This window comes from Agelaius phoeniceus, chromosome W (genome assembly GCF_051311805.1).
Source record: "Agelaius phoeniceus isolate bAgePho1 chromosome W, bAgePho1.hap1, whole genome shotgun sequence".
In the NCBI taxonomy this organism is placed as follows: Eukaryota; Metazoa; Chordata; class Aves; order Passeriformes; family Icteridae; genus Agelaius; species Agelaius phoeniceus.
Window position 1 is genome coordinate 22,193,248 of NC_135301.1, and position 23,925 is coordinate 22,217,172.

A 23,925-nucleotide genomic window follows, 5' to 3' on the forward strand; every position below is an offset into this window, starting at 1 on the left:
TACATCTGAATACTTCCCCTGACATGATCAGCACCTGCCACTACTCAGGAAACAGCAATTGTCCAGCCCTGCACAGCGAAAAAAACCTTCATCCATATGTGGGGTTACAAAAGAAAGCAGGGCACCTCTGCCTCAGGCATAAAAAACTGTATAAAACAGCCCCGCTGGAAACGGCATTTGTGAACAGAGGGGGATCCGATGCAATAGATGTTGGATATAGGTTCACCCAGCGCCGATCCTGGGGTTGACGCTGTCTCTTTGACTGTGGTTTTTGAGGACCGTATTTTGGTCGCGAAAATAAAATCTTTCGCATCTATTAATTTGGATTTCTGGCTGATCATTTATAACAAAGAGCAACCATATCACATTATGCATGTGAGGTCACAAACTGACCTCCCAGGACCAGTTACAGAGGGCAACCAGAGAGCAGGTACTTTAGCCATGGCAGTGCCGACCACCCTGCCAGACATTTTTAATTAGGCTAAATTGAGCCATCAGTTTTTTCACCAAAATGTACCAGCCCTTGTCCATATGTTTAAAATCACAAGGGAACAGGCAAAAGCAATTGTGAGCTCCTGCCCCAATTGCCAGGAGTTTGCTTTGCCCTCCATGGGGGCCAGGGTTAACTCCCGATGCCTCAAAAGATTACAGTTGTGGCAAACAGATATCACACGCTACGCACCCTTTGGGAGACAGAAATATATCCATGTGTCCATAGATACGTTCTCTGGGGTTGTATTCACATCAGCTCACTCAGGAGAAAAGGCCAAAGACGTTATCAAACATTTTCTTCTGGCGTTTTCCACCCTAGGCATTCCCCAAGCCATCAAAACAGGCAATGGTCCTGCTTACACCTCCAAAAATTTCAAACAGTTCCTAGATCAATGGAGGGTGAAACACACCACTGGCATATCCCACTCCTCAACGGGGCAATCTGTTGTAGAGACAGCTCACCACACACTCAAGAGAGTCCTTGATCAGCGGCGTGGGCAAGTTGAAACACTACCAAATGTAGAAAGATTATGTAAGGCTCTTTATGTCATCAATTTTCTTAATAATTCATTCATGGAGGCAAATCCCCCCATTGTCAGGCACTTCTCCAACACTAGCAGAGCTCAGCTCACAGAGAAACCCCTTGTGCTGATCAAAGACCCTGAATCCAAGCAAATAGTGGGTCCATTTCCATTAGTAACTTTGGGCAGAGGCTATGCTTGTGTGCCCACAGAATCTGGCCCAAGGTGGATTCCTGGCAAGAATGTCAAGCTGTTCATCAAGTCACCAAATGCAGCACCCAGAGGCACTTTCCCGGAACCTCAGAGACAGCAAAGAGCTCAAGCTCAGGTAGCGTGAAGGAGAACAAAGAAAAAGACTGTAAACGCAGACATTTGTCACAGAAGAAGATGACTCCACTGCTCCAAAAGATTATAAGACTCTCTGTTGAATTTTATTCACTCACTGTTTTGCACTGTTACCTTCTTTAGTTGGTTTTACTGCTATCTCCCTTTAGTTTGTTGCACTGTTATCCCCTCTTGTTTTCCCACCCCTTTTCTACTCAGTAAAAACTGAGGGCATAAGATGGGAAGATATGAGGGGCTGTTAAAGTTAGATAAGTCTAAAAATCCATTTTTTCAAACTCACAGATCATCTCATGACCCTCAAGCATCTTGCCATGTCTCTGGCAGCAGGGAACCTCCAACTGTTCCAGACAGGATTTTGGATGCTCCTCAGCTTTCCATGAGCTTGTTTGTGGATCGTCCCTCAGCCCAATCTGAACATCTGGGTCACACTAGCCAAGACTTTGCAGCAAGACAATCTATGCCTGTCCATGGGCAGCATGGACAAACTTCTCTTGACGCGCCTAGGATTTCTTTAGCAGCAAATGAATACCCATATACAGATAACAAACTCAATCCAGTAGACACTTGGGATGGGTGGACCAAGACCCTACCTCGAGCCCCAGAGGAACCCCAGGAATTAGAGCTGTTTGGGTCCTCTAAAGCACATTACTGTATCCAGTTTCAATATCAACCTCCCAACCACCACTTGACCTGCCTTGAACTTATCAAGTCTGCCCATAGGAAAGATGTAACCCCATTTAATAAAAATGATACCCCTCCAAATTGGTGTAATTACACCAGTCCTACACTTTCTTCATCCTCACTCCATCTCAAAGTGCTGCCCCGGGGAGTGTTCCTTATCTGTGGAGACTGAGTATGGGCCTGGATCCCCTCATGTCTTCAAGGGGTCCCTGTAGCCTTGCCCAGCTTACTACCCTCACCCCAAACATAACTTTACTCCAAAATTGGAAGCAAAAAGGGAAATTGGCACACCAAAAGAGATCATATACTGAATTTGATGAAAATTGCAATAGCTAAGTTTACAATTGTAACAAAGAAAGAGAGTCATGGTCTCAATTTTTTACCTTGGGTGGCTGCAGCTAAGGCTCTTGGTGAGCTTTCTCATCTGGAGTGTTGGCTTAGTAAGCAGGCAAACACTATCTCCACTGCACTCAGTGACCTGCTTAGTGGCACTGAGACTACCAGGCATGCAGCATTGCAAAACCAAACCACCATAGACTTTTTAGTTCTTGCCCATGGACATGGCTGCAAAGACTTTGAAGGGATGTGCTGCCTCAACCTTTCTTCACACTCAGAATCTATCCACGCAAACATCCAGAAGCTGAGAGAGCAAATAAAGGACTTAAAAGCAGAAAAAAACCCAGATTGGATCAATGAACTTTTCAGACAATGGGGGTTGACAGGATGGGTTTCATCTTTTGTTAAAGGAATTTTTAGGATTGTAATAATTGTTTTTATTGTTTTACTCATGTTTCCCTGTTTAGTTAAGTGTCTGCAGAAGTCCATCAGGGAAGTCTTCATAGTAACAAAAAACAGGGGAGTTGTGGAATCCTCTGATTCCTTCCCCCTCAGGGAAATCCCCAGAGCCCTCCCTTGGAGAGACTTACCATAGAGTTCCTCCCACCTGGGCGGGCAAAAAGGTCTTCCTCATGGACTCTTGCATAACAGTGATCCATCCCAGTTCCTTTCCCCATATGTCCCAACTTCCTCTGGTTTCTCCTTTCCCTGTTTCCCCATTGGTTTTGGTTCCCCTGGTGGCCAGCCCCGTCTCCCATGAAAGCCAATGGCTTTTGCCCTGCCCTTTGTACCTTCCCCCGTGCCCTCCCCTACTTAAGCCTTGTGCAGAGCACATGGCTCGTCTTTTGTCTCTGGTTTCCCTTCAGCGTGCTCAAATAAACCTCACTGGAACTGACCATATAAAAGACCCTTCTGCTTCCCTTCACTGAGCTTGCTGTGGTGAGTGCGATGTGTGTGGACTTGATTGCCTAGCCTGAATGCTTACCCAAGTGGCTTTTCCACAGGAAATGCTTATTGGGAAATAGGTAGCAGCATCCACCATCCAAACCCCCATGCTGCTACAAGCAGCTACATCATAGCTTTCCTGCTGATCAGTGTTTCAGGGTTTGACACTGGCTAGGGACCAGGCACCCATGAAGAACTATTCACTCATTCTCCTCTGCTATAGCTAAGAAAAGGAGGGGAAAAGAAAAACCAAAGGGCTTATGAGTTAAGGATCGGGAAGAAACACTCTAAGGGCAAAATAGGCTCAAATTTGAATGGTATAAGGAACATTTATTAACAGAATTAAAAGATGATAATGAGAACTAAAATAAACCTTTAGAACACCTTTTTCCTCCTTTCAGCCCCTTCTGCCTTCCCACTGACAGCACAGAGAGACAAAACATGGGAGTCTTTGGTCAGTTTGTTATTTCTAAAAACCTTTCTTCAGTTTGCTTAGGGAAGAGTTTCTTTTTTTATGCTGTGCTGTGGGGTCTTTCCCACAGGAGACAGTTCTCTGTGAACTTTTCCAGCGTGGTATTTATTTTCACGAGTAGCAGTCCTTCCTGACCTGCTGAAATATGAGTCCCTCCCATGGGCAAACAATCTTCCCACAACTGTTTTTCTTAGGTCATTACTTCATGGGGTGTAGTTTTTTAAGGATGAGCTGTTCTAGTTTTGAAAGCAAGGGTCCTCTATCTCTGGTAGCAAGGGTCTTCTTTCTCTGTTCGAGTTTCCTACTAGATTACAGCATCCAGTCGCTCCAGTGTGAGCACCTTTTCTCACGGGCTGTGAGTGGATCTCTGCATCCCCCCATGAACTTCATGAATTACCGGGAGACTGTTGTATTATAGTCCTCACCACAGCTTGCAAAAGAATCTCAGCTCTGACATTTGGAGCACCTCCTCCCCTCCTCTTTTTCACTGACCTTAGTGTCACCATGTTCTCTTCATGTTTTCACCTTTTCCTTTTCTTTGACTCGGAAGAAAATTGTTGTCCATAGGTTTGTTCTCAAGTTCTATCAATTGAAAAGTTTTTATAGTGTTTTGCAGCACTGAAAGGTTGATCTTGTCTAGGCTCAGTATCAGGGAAATCGCTTGCTATGCCGCTCACTGTTGGCCATGTGGTCCCTGCTGGCACTGCATGATCACTGCCAGTTGCAGCGGCGCTGACTCCATTCAGAACCTCTCTTCACGCGGGGCGCCAAAAAGGAGACAATGCTGCCGCTGCTTCTGCCCTTCTGCTTGCAGAAAGGCTGCTTAAAAGCAGCTAAGCAGGCAAAGTTCATTGCAAGCTGTGCTGAGATGGCAGTGGCCTCATGGCCCCTGCTATGTGGCCCCGGCAGCCGTGGGGCCACTCACAGCGTTGGGAGGTCCCCAGCCGCAATACCCCCCCCCCCCCCCCCACCCTTTGGACAAAGAAGAGGAACTGCGTGCAGTTTTTTCCTTCTTAAATATGTCTTCACTGAGGCATTACAAACTTCTCTAATTGGGCTAGCAATATGTCCATCGCCAGTCTTCAGGGATTGGTTCTGCTGGACATAGTAGAAGCTTTGAGCAGCTTCTCTCTCAGAAGCTGCCACTGTGGTTTCTCCTGTGTAAGATCTGTGTCTCTCGGGCTGTTGTTTGAGTCCACTCCAGCTAGCTATGGACCCTGGCCCACACAGTCTTACACGGACAAAAGCAAAAGACGAGAAATGCTCTTCTCCACATGGGAATGAGTGTCCTGTTTATTGGCTTGGGAAGGGACACCTCAGACTCTGGCGACCTCCCAGGTGGAAAAGAAACCCTTGCCTTCTTGCAGGGGACTTTTATACCTGAGGAATGGGGGCGGGGAAAGAGGACTGTAGCCAATGGGATGCCATTGAGGAGGGGTGAGGGGAGGGGTAACCAGGGGACAGACCACCAGGGGGTATAGGGCACAGGGGTGGATAAGGGAGAGACCATGTGATGGGAGAAAGGAAGTAACAATCTACGTGACATAACATACTCAGTGCAAATTTCAAATCACCTGGTGCAAAACAAGAACTAAATAAACTATTTAGTGCAATACAACACTTCTGCCCACCAAAGAAACCCAGACTGTTTTAAACTAACACACAATGGATTCCAGCTCCTCCTGGTTTTTACCCATACTTCTGCATTGGTGTGGATGCATGTCTTGGGGTGATTTTATGATGATACTCTATTCCCTTATAGGCTACTCTATGCCCAGAAATCTTTGCTGTACCTTTACATTGAGTCTGAGAGAGAGGGGACCCTGAGGGCTCTTCTGTGGACTTTTTCAAAGCCTCACTCCCAGGCGTCCCTGGTGCAGAGCAGACGGCGGTTACTTTGCTGCTTAGCTAGCTTGGTTTTTTGTTAGCTTAAGCAAGAAGGTTTTTTTCCCCTTTCCCTAGCCTTGGAGACTGCAGCAATAATCCTTCAGTGGCCTTTGTTTTTTTTTCCTGGACTGTTTGGTTTTGGTCTGAGATCAGAGAGTTGACGGGAGACAAATCAGCTGGGACTAGTCAGGAGCTGTGGGAAAAGTTGACCCAGCGAAAGAAAGGACCGTAAATCCACCAGGTTAATTTGCTGTGAAGAGGACACGAACATCAAAGATTCACCAGATACCCATCTGTTTGTTTTTTTCCCAAGCTGCTGCGTGAATTTTTTGGTTTTTTCTTCCCTGAGACAGAAGCTGGGTTCCATTTTGTTCCTCCCCACCACATTGTCGGTTGTTGCTTTTTCTCTTTCCCTGGCATTTTGGGGTTCTTTTCTTTGTTTTGGGGTGGGGAAGGGGGTGTAATGTTCTGACAATTTAATATCTAGCATTTATTAATTTTTTTTCCACACCATGTGGGCACTTTCTCAATAAATGGCAGGGTTTTTTTCACTTTCATCCACTAATATTAATTTCTTATTGGTGGGAAGGGATTGCTGAAACCCTTTTCTTTAGAGGAAACACTCATTCCAGAGCATTTTCTCCTAAACTTGTCTCTAAACTGAGACAATGCACTTCACCTGGACTATTGATTTCACCCCAAACACTGGCCTGCTGCCCATAGGCTTGTCTCTGGTGAACCGAGCCTTATGCCCTTTGCCCTTCAAACCTAGTTTAGAGCCCTCTCAATCAGCCCCACCAACTCATGGGCTGAAGTCTTCTTTGCCCTTTTAGACAGGCAAACCCTGTCTCCAGCAGGCCTGGTTGTGAAAAACGAGGTTCACGCTCCTGGTAAAATTTTAAAAGTTTAATAAAGGACAATAGGATACAAAAATAAAGCAAAGTTTAACAGCTGGGTGCTTAGCATTCAGCCAAGAGCACACCTGCTATTTTGGAGACACCCTTTACATACCTTTTCTATTGCATCAGCCTATTGCATATTCATAAAAAATTATGTATATTTAAACTTTTCCCCAAACTTGTTTACATGTTCCAAGAACTGTTTATCATGGTTCCTCCTCAGGTCCACCTTTTTAGAGCATGCACATTTCTTGGCTGTGGTTTTAGTCCATTCTTATTATCACCTCCAGCTTGGGCTTGGGTCCATACTGTCTACAGATGGTAGGTGCTGATAGTTGGCATGTCAGTAGCAGGGGTCCTCATCGTACGTTCATTGGATGTTATCCCAACCAAGCAGACAGTTCAATTACCACAAGCATAGCTATATCACTACTATGTCTAAGTTTAGTTAATAGCAGAAATAAAAACTATATCTTTATAGCAAAGTTACTTTAACATTATACATATAGCATCTATTTTAATATTTGCAAAAAGCCAACATTATAATATGTATTTATAACATATTGCTGTATTGTGGCTGCAACAGCCTGGTCAGAGAGTGAGAAAATGAGCTTTGTTTTCTCTCAGTGGACTTGTGAGACTTTTTAGGGAGTTGTAGAAACGATGATAACTTGTTAGTATAAACAACCTGCAGGTGGTGTTTTCCTTCTCTGTTTTTCTGTTCTTCTCAAGGACTGTTTGTGAGAAAGATGCTTTTGTTAACTAGCCAATCAAGTAGAATGTGTAAAACCTATCTATAAAAAGAAGATAATTTTCATATTAAAGCTGCTGTTCTGCAAACCAGCCTTCTAGTGAATCTGTGTCATTTTTTGCTCAATGGTGATACTGTATAAACCGTGCTATGATCAAAAACCCCACAATTCCACTGATGGCACCAGTCTTTAAGCCACGTGTTGATCAGGTGGGTTCTCTTGTTCCTTTCAGTATTCTTCCCTGCTACCAAATGGATTGAGGAAAATACCACCTGCCCTTCTGTCCCTTTACCCAATTGCTCCAGTGCCCTGAAGTTCCTTTTAATCACCCTTGGACTTCCCTCATCAAGCTCATCACTACCAACCTGAACAGCCAACAGTGGGTAATAATCAGAGGGCTGTACCAGACCAGGGAGTTTCCTAGTAATGTCATACTCAGGCTCCAGAGAGGCAGTAGAAGAATGAGTCTGACTAGCATATCAGGCCCTCTGTTCCCCTCAAAAGGGAATTGCCTATGACAGTTACCTACCTTTCTTTCTTTCTTTCTTTCTTTCTTTCTTTCTTTCTTTCTTTCTTTCTTTCTTTCTTTCTTTCTTTCTTTCTTTCTTTCTTTCTTTCTTTCTTTCTTTCTTTCTTTCTTTCTTTCTTTCTTTCTTTCTTTCTTTCTTTCTTTCTTTCTTCACTGGTTTCTAACCCTTGATCAACAGGTGTGAATAGCAGGCTGGTGATCCTCTAGCATGGACCAAGTTTATGGTGCCTGTGTCTTTGCTTGTGTACCTCTGCCTGGATAAAAGGAAACAGCAAAACCTGGCACTGCAGAAAATTCCTGGGAAGCATGGAAGAACCTAGATTACACACTATCTGAGAACAGGAAAGGCATCCTGTTTCTTCGAAGCCTGCAAACCTTGAGGAAACTAACAGTCAGGCTGACAGATTTATTACAGGCCCGCAACCGGGTTGCATGCAAAGGACTGAACAAAAATTCTCACACTAAATGTATAAGTACTGTCCTAACTCTACAATAAACAGATTCATTTTGCTCTCAGCTTGTGAGTCTCATTTTCATATGCTACACCTGGGTGTTGCTTTGGGGACCCCTCAGTTAGCAAGGTGACAGAAATAAATTTACTCTTTGTGTTTTAGCCATGGGTTTGTGGTTATCCCAGCTCTTATGGATCGAATGGGAGCTTTAGACAAGCCCTGTCTTAGACTCAGATGTCCCGGTCTCTCTGCAAGCCTCTCAAGCCCCTGGGCCAGCCCCGAGTCGGCAGACACTGGGGGGAGCAGCCCCAACACGGCCGACAGCGGGGAGACACTCTCTGTGCCCCGAGGGTGCTGAGGGCACTTAGGCTGGTTGCCTTCGCTGCAGCAGAGACAGCAGGGACATCGGTAGAAGAGAAAGGGCCGACTCCCAGCAGGGGTGAATCCAAGGTTTTATTAGGAGTCCCGAAGGAGCTCCTGCACCTCAGGGGGCCTCCTGCCGAGAGCCCCGGGGGATGTCCCAAGGTTACATTTAAAGGGAGGTGGAAACCAAAAGTAGATAACATTTTACCAACCAATAGGTATCTCTGGGGGATGGGTGCTGGGGGGATAGACACACAGAACAGCGTATGGGGCAGGGCTTGGGGGGCTGACCCCTAGCCTCTGGCTAATCACTCGATGACTTGGACCGAAACTTCTGGATAGGGGGGATGGGATGCTGAGTGATTGACAGAGAGCCAGGGTGGGGGTTTTGGGGATGATCTCATCCCGGGAGAGGGATAACACAGGTAGAAGGAGGGGGGTACAGTCTGGGATAAACCATTTGGGAAAAATATGGGAATACAAAACAAACTACTTCAAAGTATTACAAAATATAAAAACACACTACAACATCTCCCTCTTTTCGTTTAAATAAAAAAAGGAGAGGCACCTAAACATTAAATTTCAGCTCGGAGTGATATCAAGCATCAGCAAACCAAGGCTGTTTTGTAAATTCTGCAGAGGTTTCTGTCTCTTCCTCAGAAGAGGTGGGAACAGTCACCTGATTGATCTCTAAAGGGGAAATAGCTTTTGATATCAGTTTGGTCACAATGCTCTTGATGATCCCAAAACTGATCAAAATAACAAGAAGAACAAGCAAAACTAAAAATGCAGATTTCAATATGGATCTGACCCAGCCCGAGAGTCCCCATCCTTGAAAAAGTCCGTCCATCCAGTCCGCTGTTTCTTGTTTGATGTCTTGGACCATTTGTTGCATCTTTCCGATGATTTTGTGGACATCTTCAGCCTTGGATGACAGATTCAGGCAACAGAGACCTTCAAACTCCTCACAACGATGATTATGTAGCAAGAGAAGAAAATCAATTGCAGCACGATTTTGTAGGGTGGCTTGCCTTGTTGTTTCATCGTCTGCCAGGAGGTCTGAAAGTGCAGCTGATGTAATATTGACCTGTTTAGCAACCCAACACTCTAGATGTGATAATTCACCTAGAGCTTTAGCTGCAGACACCCATGGCAAAAACACGGTGATCACAACCCCTTTTGGTTTGGACCAATGTACAATTTCAGAATCGCAATTTGGGTCCAGATTCCTTAAATCTCTCTTTTTGCGGGCCGAATCGCGGGCGCTGGTTTTGGTTCGCCAATCCATGATTTGGGTTTTGTTGGGTGTAAACAGGCTCAGCTTTCCAATGGTGCATGGACCTCCGATTAGACGAGAGGGGATGCCTGCCCATGCCCTGTCACCACAAATGAGGAAAAACCCTTTAGGGAGGGCACGGGGCTTATTATCAGGGGTAGAAGGCATTTCTACTTGGGAAATTTTCTTACACCAAATTTTTGCTGTATAATTCACTTTAAACTGTTTAACTTCATGGTACAAATCTACTTGATCTTTTGGTGTAAACGTAAACTGAACACAATAAAATGCTTTTGCAGAACCAAGGAGTTCAAATTCTTGGGGTTCTTTTTCTGATACTGCTTGTCTATCAATTAATTTTGCCCAAGGGGATAACGGATTATATACTGGAAGAAGGGGAGCAGCTAACGTTGGCGGAAATTCATCATATTTAGATGGGATCCCCACAAGGCAAGTGGACATCAGGTCAGACACAGAAGAGGCTGACAAACAAATGTGGTCTTGGTTGAGGACTCTGGCGAGGGTGGTCCACACATTTGCCTGAGGCTGCGGAACGATCCACATCTGACTTGGATGGACGGCTGTCAACAGAAGCAACGGAAGGATGGGGCTCATTCTGATGACACCAGGGCTGAGTTCAGATCAAAGGAAAACACTAAAACTGAAAATAAAAAATGTTAGGAATAAGGTAACAACAGGTAACTTTAAAGAGTCTGACGGCGCTTCCTCCTCCAACAGGCACTGGCTACCTGTGTTGTAGCTTTGTCCTTTGACACCTTAGGAATGTACGGTCTCACCCACCTGGAGGGGATCCATCTCAAGCCTGAGAGAGTGGATACGCACGCATATCCCCTACCCCAGACTACGAGCTCATGGGGCCCCTCTATTTTCCAAGTTTCAGGGTCTTTTATGAGGACTGGTGGACGGACTTTTAGTTTGTGCTGACTGTTCTCGTTAAAATGTCTTATAATAGGTGGGTTAAGGTTTTCATAGGTACAGTTCAAAAAATTCAGTGTGAACAGCGCTTTGGACAGCTGGATTTGAGGGGTCTCCATCTTCATAACTTCCCGTTGTCGGTGAAGAACCTTTTTTAGGTTCTGATGGGCTCTCTCCACCACAGCTTGGCCTGTCGGGGAATAGGGGATGCCTGTTTTGTGTTCTATTCCCCATTGCTGCAGGAAGCTCCGAAGGTCTTTGGACTTGTACGCTGGGCCATTGTCTGTTTTGATGACCTTAGGGATTCCTAATGTGGAGAAGGCTTGCATGAAATGCTTCTTTACTTCACTGGCTTTCTCCCTTGTGTGGGCAGAAGCATAGATGGCACCAGAAAAGGTATCCACGGAGACGTGGACATATTTAAATTTGCCAAGTGAGGGGATGTGGGTTACATCTGTCTGCCACACTTCGCAGCTCTGCAAGCCCCTAGGGTTTGCTCCTGTACTTAAGGTAGGTAGTGACTGATTTTGACAAGAAGGGCACGTGGCTTGGGCTTGTTTGTGCTTCAGGTGGAATTGCCGAACTAAGGCAGGTGCATTCTGATGAAAAAATTGATAACTGATCTTTGCTTGTTGGAATACATCTGGGAGCGGGGCCATCTTGGCTGCTGCCACAAGGGCAGCAGCCCTACGGTTACCTTCTGCAATGAACCCCGGCAGGTCTGTGTGTGACCTAACATGCATCACATAAAAGGGTTGTTCTCGGCAAGAGATAATTCTTACTAACTTGGAAAGTAATTCATATAAAGGAATGTTGGAAACTTCTTGCAACACAGCATTCTCTGCCCTAGACACTACACCTGCAACATAAGCTGAATCAGTAACTACATTTAAAGGCTCGGGAAACTTCTCAAAAGCTCTGACTACAGCGGCCAACTCAGCAATTTGGGGTGATCCTTCCACCTTGGCAATATCTGCTTCCCACTGTTGAGTTTGGGGATCTTTCCAAGTTACCACTGACTTGTGAGACGCACCAGACGCGTCAGTAAAAACTGTCAGTGCTTTTAGAGGTGTCCTGCTCTGAATACTTGTCAGTGATAATGAAAACTGAACATCTGAATTGAAAATTTTGTGGGCCGGTCGGTGAATCGAAATTTGGCCTGTGTAGCTATCTAGCGCTAATTGCAAGGCTTCATTCTCTTGATAAAATTGCTCTAGCATTGCTTGAGACAAATGGCCTGATTTCAGGTTTAAGGAAATGTAAATGCAGTCAAAGTCACACCCTGCCAATTCTCTGATCCGAATCCTTGCTTTCCGGATCAGTTCTGCCATCAGCTCCTGTGGCATTGTCATCCTTTTTGACCTGTTGTGACTGAGAAAGACCCACTCTATAATTAAGAGTGGATCTTTCTTGACCTGGTCACCTTTCCTTGCCTGGACAGTTTCCCACTGAAAAATCATCCCATGGAGGTGTGGCAACTTGCCTAAGATGATAAATTTGAAGGGGAGACCCTGCTGGCACCTGTGGGCCTGTCTAGTAGACATGATTTCCTGAACTTTCTCCAGTGCGGTTCTCGCTTCCTGGGTGAGGGTCCTAGGAGAACTAAGGTCATCTCCCCCTTTTAACAAATTGAAAAGGGGGGCTAGGTCTTCGGTGGAAATGCCTAGCCAAGGTCTCACCCAGTTTAAGGATCCACAAAGTTGATGGAGATCCGCTAAGGTTTTGATGTCATGTTTGATAGTTAATTTTTGCGGCACAATGGTCCGCTTTCCAATTTCGAGACCCAGGTACTTCCAAGGTGGCATCTTTTGAATCTTTTCTTCTTGGAGCTCGAACCCTGCAGCAACCAATGCATTGATTGTCAGGTCAAGTGTGTGAGTAAGCATGTCGTCAGTTGGGGCACACACCAGGATGTCATCCATGTAGTGCAGGATGATGGAATCTCCTGCAGCTTCACGGACTGGAGACAACAAGGAAGAGACATACCGCTGGCAAATCACAGGACTCACCTTGAGGCCTTGTGGGAGAACTTTCCCGTGGTATCTCTTCATTGGGGCCTCCAGGTTAATGGTGGGAACCGAAAAGGCAAAACGCGGGGCATCGTCAGGATGTAGGGGAATTTGAAAAAAACAATCTTTGATGTCAATTACAGCTAAAGACCAATTCTGTGGAAGCATGCTTGGTGAGGGCATCCCTGGTTGTAGAGAGCCCATGTCCTCAATAACGTTGTTGATTTGACGGAGATCATGGAGAAGCCGCCACTTGTCTTTGTTGGGTTTTTTAATGACAAAGACAGGCGAATTCCACGGCGACGTGGTCTCCACAATGTGACCTTTCTTTAACTGCTCTTGTACAAGCTCTTCAAGCGTCTTTAATTTGGTTTTGTTGAACGGCCACTGAACTACCCGTATTGGAGTATCAGTTTTCCAAATCAATTTTTGGGCATGGCGCACTTCAGCGACCGCTCCCCGAAAAACCTGCGGGTTTTCTGGGATGTCAATTGTGGTTCCCCATTGAACCATTAAATCTCTGCCCCAGAGGGGCTCTGTGTAATCTAAAACAAACGGGCGAATGGAAGCTACTTTGCCATTAGGTCCTTCAATTTGAACAACATTTTTTGACTGTCTTGCCAATTGAATGCCCCCTACACCTTGCACGTGTCCTGCTACGTTTTGCAATTCCCAGTGTGATGGCCACTCTTTAGATGGAATGATCGTAACATCTGCTCCGGTATCTAAAAGTCCTTGTATAGATTTGTACTCACCACCGCGGTGCAACCCACATGATAGCTTGGGTTTTTCTTTTCCCAATACCTGAGTCCAGCAGACATTGGGATGGAGTTTATCTCTGAGGGTGTCTGCTTGCTCCTGGTCCCATGGAGGCTCAGGCACTGGGATGGCTTGGGCTATTATTTGGCCCTTGGGCAAGTACACGGGTGGGTGAGTACAATGGAGCCAAATGACAAATTGTTTCGGGTCTGATGATATGAGACCCGGGGGAATATTAATTTCTTGGGGTGTGTGTTTTGTGTCCCCAAGGACGACATACTTACTGTGACGTTTCTGGCAAAGCTGTGTCCAAGTACCTGGCTGTTCAGGGTTAACAGATATGAAATGCCAGTTAGTGTCCTTGAGATGGAGAGGCTCTGTCAGCGCCAATCTGTAAGGGTTGTGGGGAGAATCGGTAGTTAGAATTGGTCTGGGATTGTCCCAATCAAATGAATGTTCTGTTTTGTTCAATGCCAGTGCCTCACTTGGCACAAATACATCTTTTGCACTAGATTTCTTGTCCCTCCCCTGTACTTGAATTGAGCCCACCCTATTTTTGTCATAGCGCTGGGGAAAGGAGTGCTCTTTACTCAGTTTTTTGAGAGGTAGTCCTTTGGGGAATTCTGGTTTTTAAGCTTATTGTATTTAAAATCTAAAAACTGCTTTTTCAGAGGGCAGTCAGGCATCCAATGCCCTAACTTCCCACAAAGATGGCAAGGTCGATTAGAGTTGGAGATTCTCTCTTGTGGCATCGTGATGTGCTGAAGCTGGCTGGTGAATGGTGGATCAGGGGTGTCCACCGCTGCAATCCTTCTCTGTGGTTTTGGTCTCTCGTCCTGGTCAGCAAGAGTGATGGTAACTTTCCTCTCACACACTTCTAGCATCATTTGCAGTGTTGGCGTTGGATCGAGAGGCAGGCTCAGGATGGCAGCTTTACACTTCTCATTGGCATTTTCTTTAGCAATCTCGGTGAGGATTTCCATCCTGGCTCCTTCGTTCTGAACTTGCAATTCAACAGCTTTTCTCAACCTTTCCACAAAACTCAAAAAGGACTCAGATGAAGATTGTGTTATTTTCAAATAATTTTCAAGCGGAACACCAGGACGGAGCCCAAAGAAAGCTTTCTCAGCTGCTCTAGCACATTCTTTGAAAACCTTTCTGGGAATGCCCTCTGCCTGACTCGCTCCATCCTCCCATTCCCCCTGTCCACAGAGATGGTCGAGAGATATCAATTTACCATAAACATCATGGACAGTAGCTCCATCAGCCCACAGAGTTGGTAAAATTTCTCTCAATCCTTTTTGCCATGCTGCATCCCACAAGAGATATTCAGATGAGGATAAAAGGCAGGAAAAAAGGTGTTTGATATCAGCGGGTGTGAGAGTATTAGCAAACAGTGTAGCTTTAAGGAGTCCTCTAAAATATTCACTTGATCTACCAAAATCTTTTTGGGCTTTGGCAAGTTCTTTGACAGAATCAACAGAAAGGGGGGTATAATGTGGCTGACTCCCCCCGTTTAAATCTGAAATATATGACACAGGGGCTGCAGAAAGAAGCAGTGATGTTTCCGGCTTCTGGCTGCCGAGCTCAGCATCTCTGGTTACACTGACTTGGGAGCCAGAGGGCGGGCAGTGGGGGGGGCGGAGGGAGGCCGCGGCGGGCGGGCAGAGCTCTGAGGGGGCGGAGGGGGGCGGGGCCGGAGCAGGAGGGGGGGCCGGGGCCGGGGCGGGAGGAGGGGGCAGGGGGAGGGTGCGGGGAGGGCGGGTTTCAGGGGCGGGGTGTTTCGAGCAGAATGGGTTGTTGGGAGAGCGGAAAGGATTTTGGGAAGAAGAAGAAACAGGCACGGCCATGTGGCATCCTCCATTATGGTCCGGGGAAATTACCTGAAGCGGATCGGGGGTACAAAGGCGGGCACTAAGATTGTGGGACGGGGTATCAGAACTTGGGGAAGCAGGGGGGAGGGTGGGGTCCCGGGGAGTTTGTCTAGAACTGTCCGGGTTGGAGACAGGGAGCTTCTGAGGGAAACTAGGGAGTGTAGCTTTCTTCAGAATGTCTCGGGCCGGGGCTGGGGGTGAGGAAAGAGGGTTAGGAGAGGGAGAACATAACTTGGAGGGGGGTAGATCGGGTTTCTGGGAAACAGAGGTGTTGAAACTGTTCCCGGATGGCTGTTCCTGCATCTTTGGATTAGATTTTACAACATTTCTTATCTGCATGGCTAAAAAAGCAAACTTTGTCGGAGAGGTGTCGCCTGACTTCCCTGCTCTCAATAACTCATTACCAATTTTGTCCCAAAAAGCCAAATCACTAATATTTTTAGTTGATACATTGGGAAAATGAAGGAACAGCCACCTAACAAATTGTTTAACATCTGTCTTTGAAAATCGGATTTTTTCACTCTTAAGAATGTTCAAAAGATGATAGTAGACACCTTTGTGAGATACAGGAAGCTTAGCACCCATTTTAGCTATGATTTTAAATTTTGTATCTCAAATTTCACCAACCCAGGTGGGGGGGGGGGAGGAAAAAAAGCCTACAGCTGGCAGCCTGCCAAAAATAGAGAGAAAAAAAAACCTTGGCTCTCCGCGGCGAGCCTGAAAACGAAGGCAGGGAAACACCCCCCTCCCAAAGAGGGGAGAAACAAGAGAAAGGTAAAACTTACCAATCCAGCTGCAGGACAGGAAAACGGAAGATCCTGGGATGGTGCCTTCTACCTGAAACTGACTTTTGAGGGTACTTCAAAAGTTACCAGTTTCCTCCACAGGAGAGCAACTCACTAAAACGGAGTGTGTTCTTCTGAGGTAGCTTGCCGGCCAAAGGCTTAACGAACAGTCTGAAAGAATGTCCGAGCCCCTTCCGTGAGCTCCGGGGATGGTCTCAGAGCCGCACGTCTGGGCGCCAAGCTGTCCCGGTCTCTCTGCAAGCCTCTCAAGCCCCTGGGCCAGCCCCGAGTCGGCAGACACTGGGGGGAGCAGCCCCAACACGGCCGACAGCGGGGAGACACTCTCTGTGCCCCGAGGGTGCTGAGGGCACTTAGGCTGGTTGCCTTCGCTGCAGCAGAGACAGCAGGGACATCGGTAGAAGAGAAAGGGCCGACTCCCAGCAGGGGTGAATCCAAGGTTTTATTAGGAGTCCCGAAGGAGCTCCTGCACCTCAGGGGGCCTCCTGCCGAGAGCCCCGGGGGATGTCCCAAGGTTACATTTAAAGGGAGGTGGAAACCAAAAGTAGATAACATTTTACCAACCAATAGGTATCTCTGGGGGATGGGTGCTGGGGGGATAGACACACAGAACAGCGTATGGGGCAGGGCTTGGGGGGCTGACCCCTAGCCTCTGGCTAATCACTCGATGACTTGGACCGAAACTTCTGGATAGGGGGGATGGGATGCTGAGTGATTGACAGAGAGCCAGGGTGGGGGTTTTGGGGATGATCTCATCCCGGGAGAGGGATAACACAGGTAGAAGGAGGGGGGTACAGTCTGGGATAAACCATTTGGGAAAAATATGGGAATACAAAACAAACTACTTCAAAGTATTACAAAATATAAAAACACACTACAACACTCAGATTTTTGGCAGCAGCTTTATTTAGATGACCCGCACCTAAATCGCTCTGGCTTGCAAGTTCTTAAGAATGGCTGATTAGGTCTATTATAAAATGAATCATTTATTGAATAAACAGGAGGCAACAGACAAAAGGCCTTAAACAGAGTTACTTACTACACAGTATAAAACAAAAGAATTACTAGTAGATTACATAAAACGGTGCATGACATTAAGGTACCTATATTAAAGCTACCAAAGAAATAGTATAGGTTAGGAGTCAATGTAAATTATCACCAAAATGACATTAGTGTACACAGAGTCCTTTCACTCAGCCCTCAAAGGAGTGACCACAAAGGAGGTATCCCAAACTTTCAGGACAGACCCCCACACATTTCCAGGGAATGTGCAGATTTCTGCTTTGTTAAAGTTTGGTGTAGCTTTTATAGTTTGTAAAGTGAAGTGTCTGTCAGTCAGAAATTCCAGCTTATCTTTCGACATCTCGCTTCCACAGCACAATGTTTACTGTCAGCTGAAAGCATCAATTCCATGGCAGTGAAATAACTCACTACAAGGCAAACTGTCCTATTTCATCGAGGCTCATGTGAGAGTGAGATGCCCTGAGTTATTTCATCTGCTAACAAGCAATAGATAAGCTCTCTTGTGGTGGGGGAGATGCCCTGCTACACCAGTCGCCTGCCTTTGATGACTCACACAGACATGTATGCTGTGAAGCATATAGGTATGCTGCCCTGATAAGTAGGAATAGGATCAGGAAACCTAAGGCATAGATGGAGGTGAATTTAGCAAGGGATGAGAAGAATAATAAGAAGGGATTTTACAGGTATTTTGGCCATAAAAAGGAGATTAAAGAAAATGCACACCTCCAGTAAATAAGACAGGAGAACTGATAGAACAATCAACATGGAGAAGGCTGAGGTACTCAACAATTTTTGGACACAGTTTTCAGTAGTAATTTCTCTTCCCACATCTCTCAAGCCCCTGAACCTCAGTGCTGGTACTTAGACAACAAAATCCCTCCTACTGTAGGAGAAAATCACGTTTGAGACAACTTTAGGAAACTGAACATACACAAGTCCATGGGACCCCACAAGATGCATCCCAAGGTCCAGAGGGAATTGGCTGATGTAGTTGCCTGCACTTGAGTTGGGGCAGTTCCCAGTATCAATACAGACTGGGAGATTAATGGATTAAGAACAGCACTGAAGAGAAGGACTTGGGGATACTGGTGGAGGAAAAATTGGATGTGGGCTTACAATGTGCACTTAAAGCCTAGAAAACCAACCATATCCTGGGCTATATCAAAAGAAGTGTGGCCAGCAGGTCGAGGGAGGTGATTCTTCCCCTGTACTTAACTTTCATGAGACCCCACCTGGAGTACTGCATCCAAATCTGGCGTCCCTGCCCATGGCAGCAGGTTGGACTAGAAGATCTTTAAAAGTCCCTTCCAACCAAAGCCATTCTATGGTTCTATGATGCCCTGATTCTATTAATACATTCAGGTTGTTCAACTGTCTCCCAAAACTTAAGGGTCCCATTATTCAGAACTGTATTTCCTGTTGTCAGAGACTGGAATCTTATGGTTCATGGCTTAAACATTATTATGAACCTTTTGACTGTTATGGAAAAACTGTGTAAAAATGCTTCAACCACCTAAGCCCACCCCTCCTTGAAGATACCTGACTGGAACTTTGGACTGTGAGTTAAGCTGCCTAGATAAGATAAAGGGGACACTATTGTTCAATCATCTCAGGTCCAGAGAGAAACAAACAAAGCTTCGGGAAAAGAATGCATCCACAAAAAAGCCAAATGCAGCAGAAAATCATCCCTGGCTGGGTTGGGGTGGGGGAGACCACAGCCCACAGAGGCCAGTTTTATACAGACTCCCTCCCAGCCGAGAGGGGAGGAGGAGGTTTCAGGTGTGTGACATAACCTCTGGTCAGAGGCACTGAACACCCATCCTCCTTTATACAAACTGGCCCAGCTGTGAAAACCCCAACCCTGGGAAAGCCACATCCACAGGACATTCATATGAGAGGCAGCTGGTGGGGTGCCGTAATCCATCAAAGACCCCCCAAAGTGCCCTCCAGAGTCATTCTTGAAACCTTGCACCACAGCATTGCACATGATGCAAAGTGATGCAACAGACCCAGTCTGCTGCAAGACAGTGTCAAACTTGCCCCGCTTCCAGGGGAGGTACCTGGACATTCCCACCTGGCCTGAAGGTATATTAATCCATTGGATTCAATTCTTTCTGGGGGACCCTCACCACCAAGATCAGCTGGAGAGGATCATCAGGATGCCAGTGGGGTCCACAGAATGGTGATATTTTCTTTAATCTGTCTCTGTCACTCTCTTTCTGTCCCCACAGCTCTTTTCATCTTTTCTATTTCTTTCTCTTCCTTCTTCTCCCTCTCTTTCTCTCTCTCTCTCTCTCACACATTTACTATTAAATAAAATCCATACTATTGACTTTGGCATATGGTCTCATTTACACCTTAATTTGGGCAGAGGTATTTCTAATAACTTTAAAAAACAGACCATAACACCATCTCTTTTTTGCATACCAGAAAACTAATCCTAGAAGTAATGCCTATGTGACACTTCATATTACAGAAGGATAGCAGAGTTCTTTATGTTTTTTATCTTAGGGATTCTTTGGAATCACAATAAGGTGCAGATGATTTGATTTTTTTTCCTGTACAGGTCAAAGAATCATTGGGACAAAAAATGGTAACTTAAGGGAAGAGAGATTTTATTGAAATGGAATAAAGACAACTGAAGGGCATGAAAGCAGTTGAAAAATAATACTGCATTTGACCGTCTAGGAAATGGCAGTATGTTTTTGGGATGTCTTGCCTGTTTCCTAAAGAATGAGATAAATGTGTGTTGCTTAATCTAGCCTCAAATCTGGGTGGCAGCGATAACAAGGTTATGTCTATTTCTAATGGGTTTCTTAAAATTTGCCAATTGTGCAACATCAGAAGTTCTAGGGACAGCACCAGTATAGGTGTCCCAGTCTGACACAAATTTGGGAGGAAACATTCAAAAGGAGTCTCTTCTGAAAAGGCAGATTCTGGCCAGCCCTTCTCCCACCCAGTTCGGGAGAAAATTTCCTTGGAGAAAATGGAAAAAAAATTGTTTATTTCACAAACAAAGTACTCACAAGCATGAAAAAGGAATAATATTAAATAATAAAACCTCTTACTGCTGGTAAATCAGAGAGTTCTTTCTATGAGTGTGGCTCTGTCTCTTCAAGTCAAGAGCCAGCCTGCGGGCCATGGCCATGGGACAGGTGTCCCCCAGGCAACAGTCTTGTGTCTTGGACAGAGAAAAGCTGAACAGTTCCAGAAGAAGCAGCTATGGTCTTAGGAAAACTTTCTTGACTCCGCTCACAGATGAGAAAATAGCTTAAAAAGCAAGGAAAGGCTGTCTTTCCTCTCTGTGCCGCAAACAACACACCGAGAGAGGAATTTGGGGTAGGAAGTGAAGCTTCTGCACACACAAATGGCTTGCCAAAAAAACATTCCAGTGCTTTTTCCCCTCTTCACTTTTAAAGGCACAGGACTTACATCTGGATAAAAAAACAGACTATGGGGAGGCCGGACCATACAGTCACCCCAGGATAATACATAAGATGGTTTTATTTATCAGTGATATTTAATAATGTAAGATAAAATCTTATTTAGCTTGCTTGCTGTAAAGGTTCTACTGAACCTGTATAAGTTCTTTAAAAAAATAAATTTTGCTTAGTGATTACAACTTTGGTCTCCTTTTTTTTTGTGTGTATTGATTATTTTTTAAAAATATAATTTAAACAATACTAGAATTAAAATACTAGGGTGCTAAAACCATGTTTGTTACAGTTCAAGCCACCCATTAAATAATTTTTATTTCAGTTAATAAAATAGCCATGTTTCAATTGCATATTTTTTATGAAATTCCACCAAATTCTTACCAGCAATGAAACCTCATGGCAAAGAGTTCCATGAGCGAATTGTGAATTTTCTGCAAAATATATACATATTTTGAGAGTTTTAAATTCAGAAGTTCTAAATGTGTCTCAAATTTTCACTTTCCAAATGAATCAGATCTCTTATTGTTATTATTATTATTATTATTATTATTATACTGGGAACAAGATTAATGCTGTTCATATAGCTTTATTTTAGATCTTATTTTTTTATGCATTCTCTGTATGCCAAGAATATATGAATAGGTTTTAAATAGACTCAGAATCATAGAATATCCTGAGTTGAAAGGGACCCACAAAGATCATTGAGTCCAACTCCTGGCTCCTCACAGGACACACCCAAGAATTGCACCATGTGCCTGAGAGGGTTGTACAAACTCTTCTTGAACTCTGGCAGCCTTGGGGCCATGACCGCAGCCCTGGGGAGCCCATTCCAGTGCCCAACCACCCTCTGGGTGAAGAACCTTTTCCTAATATCCAACCTAAACCTCCCCTGTCAGCTTAATTCCATTCCTTTTGGTCCTGTCACTGGTTACCAGAAAGAAGAGATTGGTGCTGCCCCTCCACTTCCCCTCATGAGGAAGGTGTAGACTGCGTTGAGGTACCCCTCAGTCCCCTCTTCTCCAGGCTGAACAAGCCAAGAGAGCTCATCCACTCCTAGTATGGCTTCCCCTCTAGGCCCTTCACCATCTTTGTAGTCCTCCCTTGGACATTGTCTGACAGCTTTAGATCTTTCTTATATTGTGGTGCCCCAAACTGCACACAGTACTCGAGGTACAGCCACCCCAGTGCAGAGCAGAGCAGGACAATCACCTCCCTTGACTGGCTGGTGATGCCATGCCTGATGCCCTCCAGAACACGGCTGGCCCTCCTGTCTCCCAGGGCGCTGCTGACTCATCTTCAACTTGCCGTCAACCAGGACCCCTAGGTCCCTTTCCACGGCACTTCTCTCCAGAGCCCTGTTCCCCAGTCTGTCCATACATCCAGGGTTGCCCTGTCCCAGGTGCAGAATCTGGCACTTGTCTTTGTTAAACTTCATATGGTTGGTGATTGCCCAGCCCTTTAATTCATCCAGGTCTCTCTGTAGGGCCTCTGCTTTGGAAGGAGTCAACAGCTTCTCCTAATTTAGTGTCATCAGCAAACTTAGTATACCTTTAAGTCCTGCATCCAAGGCATTTATGAACATGAGCACAGGGCCTAAAATCGAGCCCTGTAGAATCCCATTAGTGACTGGTCGGCAGACTGATGTTACCTCATTCACTATAACTCCTTGTGCCAAACCTGTGAGCCAGTTGCTCACCTATCAAATGAGGTGTTTAGCCAGCTGAATGCTGGATATTTTGTCCAGAACAATACTTTGGAAGACTGCATCATAAGTTTTACTGAAATTCAAAAAGATTACATCAGGTGTCTTCCTCTAATCAACTAGGTGGATTACCTTGTCATGGAAAGAAATTAACTTTGACAAGCCGGACTTTCCCCTCATGAAGCTGTGCTGGCTGTGACCAGTGACTGCATTGTCTTTCAGGTGTTTTTCAATAACTCCCAGAACAATCTTCTCCGTAATTTTCCCAGTCACCAAAGTGAGACTGATAGGCCTTTAGTTTCCATATTAGCTTCATATTAGAGGACAGTAAGCTCTCTTCACAGAGTAGGTAGACAAAACAATTCCTTCTCTAGCTGGGGACCAAGGAAAAATGATCCAAATTTCAGGCCCAAGAGCATAAACAATGGTGGACTGAAGAGGAAAAAAACAAGAAGGATGGGACTTCATAAGCTAAAGCTATAATTGGACAATTGAATCCAATATGCTAATGGACCAGAACTTATGAAAGTGTGAGACCCCGTGACCAGTTGTCCATTTTGTGACAATTTTGGGTTCATCTTGGGTGTAGCCCTGGCTGTAGTCTTGTGCTGCCCAAGGTGTATCCACTGAGGACTTCTAATAAATACCTACTTTATTCTTTAGCTCTGTCTAGTCTTTGTTCTAGGTCAGCCTTCACAAGGCATCAGTAGCTCCAAAAGAAGATCCTTGTTCTTTCAAGCCAGCCATCTGCCTAGCCTGCTTGACTTGTGACATTTAGAAATTGCCTACTCCTGCGCCCTTAGGAGGTGGTACTTAAATAGTGATCAGCACTGATGGACCCCAACACCTGCAAAAACATTTTCCCAGGGAACCTTGCTCACTAGTTCCCTGAGCATCCTGAAGTCAGCTCTCCTCATGTCCAGGGTTGCAGTTTTGCTGGCACTTTTCCTTCTGTCAACACAGATTTTAAACTTGATTGCTTCATGGTCACTATGGCCAAGACAGTCACCAATCTCCACTTCACTCACAAGACCCTCTCTGTTGACAAGCAGATCAAGGAGGACACCCTTCTGAGTCAGCTCCCTTAGGACCTGTACCATGAAGTTGTCATCAAGGTGTTTTAGGAATCTTCTGGACCTGTTTGTGCCACTGTGTGGTGTTCCCAGTTAACATCCAGCAAGATGAAGTCCCCCACAAGGACAATGGCAGTTGATTTGCAGGTGTCCCTTAGTTCCTTGAAGAATAATTAAGTGGTGTCATCATCCTGCCTAGAAGGTCTATACTAGTCTCCCACAGTAACATCTGCATTATTTGTTTGCCCCTTAATTCTTACCCAGAGGCTCTCAACTGTGCCGTTGCAAACTGTGAGCTCCATACATTCTAGCCCCTCCATTACTTACACCACCACCCTTCCACCTCGCCTGCCCTGCCT